The 2563-nt window shown below is 39.3% G+C and overlaps 1 pseudogene; it reads right to left on the bottom strand.

The window, feature by feature from the left end:
- Window positions 1–553: 553 nt before the first annotated feature.
- Window positions 554–2302, bottom strand: LOC146711182 (immunoglobulin heavy variable 3-30-3 pseudogene; annotated as a pseudogene).
- Between the last annotated feature and the right edge of the window lie 261 nt (window positions 2303–2563).

The raw sequence follows: 2563 nt of genomic DNA, 5'->3' as shown, positions 1-2563 counted from the left end.
ATTCTGAGGAAGAGCTTGTTGCTAATTTGAATGTACAGTTGGTCTGTGTGTTAATTTTACTTTGATTTGATTGATGATTTAATAAATAATTGGCTTTACTCTCCGTTTTTCTCTCCTCGTAAAACAGTTTTAATGCTTGAACAGATGTCAGGCAAAGAATGTTTCCCATTCATGTTTGCTATTTGAACATAATCAATAGAATAAAATGAAGCTTCAGTTTTAGCTGAACAAAGATATTGAAATCTTGTGTTTACTAACAACTGTTATAATGATTTGGTCGCTTTCCATCATAGTTTAAATGCTATTAGAGCTTCCATTTGAATAGCTGGGATGTCTGGTTAGGCCTGAAAGTATCCTCACAAATATAGAGGAGCTGCTTGTGATCGTTTTAACTGACTGCCATGTTTTATTAATTCTGGATACCTTTGATAATGACATCACTTACATGATGGCACTAGAGGAGACAAGAATGGAGAGCATACCTGAAAGATGCATGAGAAATTAAGCATAATGAGGAGTGTAGGATATTGTACAGGAGCTCCAACAACTTAATTCACTGTGAGTCTCGAGCACAATAATAAACAGCAGAGTCTTCAGTCTTCAGACTGTTCATCTGCAGATACACCTGCTGTTTGCTGTTGTCTCTGGAGATGGTGAACCGGCCTTGGACTGACTGAGAATAGTAGATGTAAGCACTGTCATATCTGATATAGGCGATCCACTCCAGTCCTTTTCCAGGAGCCTGTCTGATCCAGTGCATGCTGTAGCCTCCAAAGTTAAATCCAGATGTTGTACAGGTCAGTCTGTGAGATTCTCCTGGTCTTTTAACTGCTGGTTCAGATTCTGTCAGAGTCTGACAATCTGCACCTGGAACCAGTCACAAACAGGAACATATTAAAAAATAAACATAAAGTATATTGATGAAAATAAATAAATAAATAAATAAATAAATAAATATATAAATAAAAACAGAGAAAGAGTGTCACCTGCCCAACACACAGTTAAAAGTAGCAGTGCTGTGCAATAGTCCATGTTTAACTGTGTCGGCCCAATGTTGTGTCAGACTCTGTAAGCTGCCAGATAAGTAGAGATGGAAGACAATGAAACATTTGCATTTCCTAAAAGTAGGAGAGGACTGGCAAATCACAACAGTGACCTTTACTTATTCAACTGATCTCATGTTACCAAAACTTTAAAGTTATCACAGGTTTCTTCTCAAAAACACATTTACAAAAGTTTATATATATATTTTTTTTAAAACCGCAGCTGTTTTCATAAATAATGTAAATAAGGTAAGTGAAACTGTGGGATTCTCCAGGCCTTTTAATCACTGATTCATTCATTTTTAATCCTGCTGTAGATATTGCCGTGTTAACCATTCCACATGCTCAAGCCTTTTTATTCAGTTGTGAAATTTTAGGAATATATTACTTTGCATTTAAATCAAGATGTAGACCTGTGTTTCAGAGCTTATGTAATGCTCACAGTACAGATACTACAAACCTATGATTTTATAGAATATGGTAGATTACAAATAATAAAAAGTGTTTAAAACAAGCTGAACCTTTGGTTGTTGACCCAGTGTTTTGAGTTAGTGTATTTTCAACTTTTTTGTAATGTGTTTCTAAGGATGGTTAATGTTATATTGGTTGATTCATTCCTTTGGTCAGATTTAGTCTTGTTCTTTTACTCTTTGTGTTCGTGTAATCTTCCCTCAGTGTTCCTCGTCTGTTCCCTGTGTTTGGTCAGTGTGTGTCTTAGTGTGTATTTCTCGTATTTCCTGTTTTATTCTGACAATCTATTGTCCTCCTGAGCTATGTCCCAATTTAGAGGCTGCATCCTTTGGAGGACCTGGCCTTCGTAGTCTACGTGGGCCGGGTCCTTCGAAGACCAAGAAGGCTGGAAGTGCGAGGTTGTGAAATGGGACAATCTAGACTTCAGATTTGCATCACCAGCTGTCCGGTGTCCTCGTTGGCTCTAGTGAGCCTTGACCACTCAGTCAGCTATGAGCTGATGCGTAACCGACGTCTCCGAAAACGTCGGAGCACTTTTGCAAATATGTGAAGTCTTGATAAACTGAGCAGATATTTGAAGTCTACACAGCTACATTCTTGCCTGAAAATATGTTAAAAGTTTATTGTGTAACCCAGTGTTACGACTGTGACCGTAATTGTGTGTGGATTTGAGTGTCTAGGTGCTCCTCCGGGATTGGTGCATCCAGGGTGGATGGCTCACACCGATTGGCTGAGGACGGGGAGACAGCGGATAAGAAGAGCCCGCCAGGGACTGCCCAGTCATTCATCCTCGGCCCAACCCAGCCGGCAGACCGGTCACTGTATCGACGTATTATGTAATGTAAGAGCATGTAGGGGTGGACCGCCTTTTTGGTTGATCAGTTTTCTCCTGTTTTTGTTAGGTAGGGAGGAAAGTGATTGTCGTTTTGTTTAGTTCCTTTGAGTAGGTAAGTTTCGTTTATTTTTGAGATAGGCTGCTTTTGTTTGTTGTTTTGGCCTTGGGTTCACCCTGAAGCTATGATATGCTCCCTTCCTTTGTTTAACCGCAC

This window comes from Copadichromis virginalis, linkage group LG4 (assembly GCF_057382275.1).
Source record: "Copadichromis virginalis isolate Kocher_CV1m ecotype Utaka linkage group LG4, C_Virginalis_male_GT1.1, whole genome shotgun sequence".
Lineage (NCBI taxonomy): Eukaryota > Metazoa > Chordata > Actinopteri > Cichliformes > Cichlidae > Copadichromis > Copadichromis virginalis.
The sequence above is the reverse complement of the archived record's forward strand: the minus strand, read 5'-3'. Positions and strand labels throughout refer to the sequence as shown.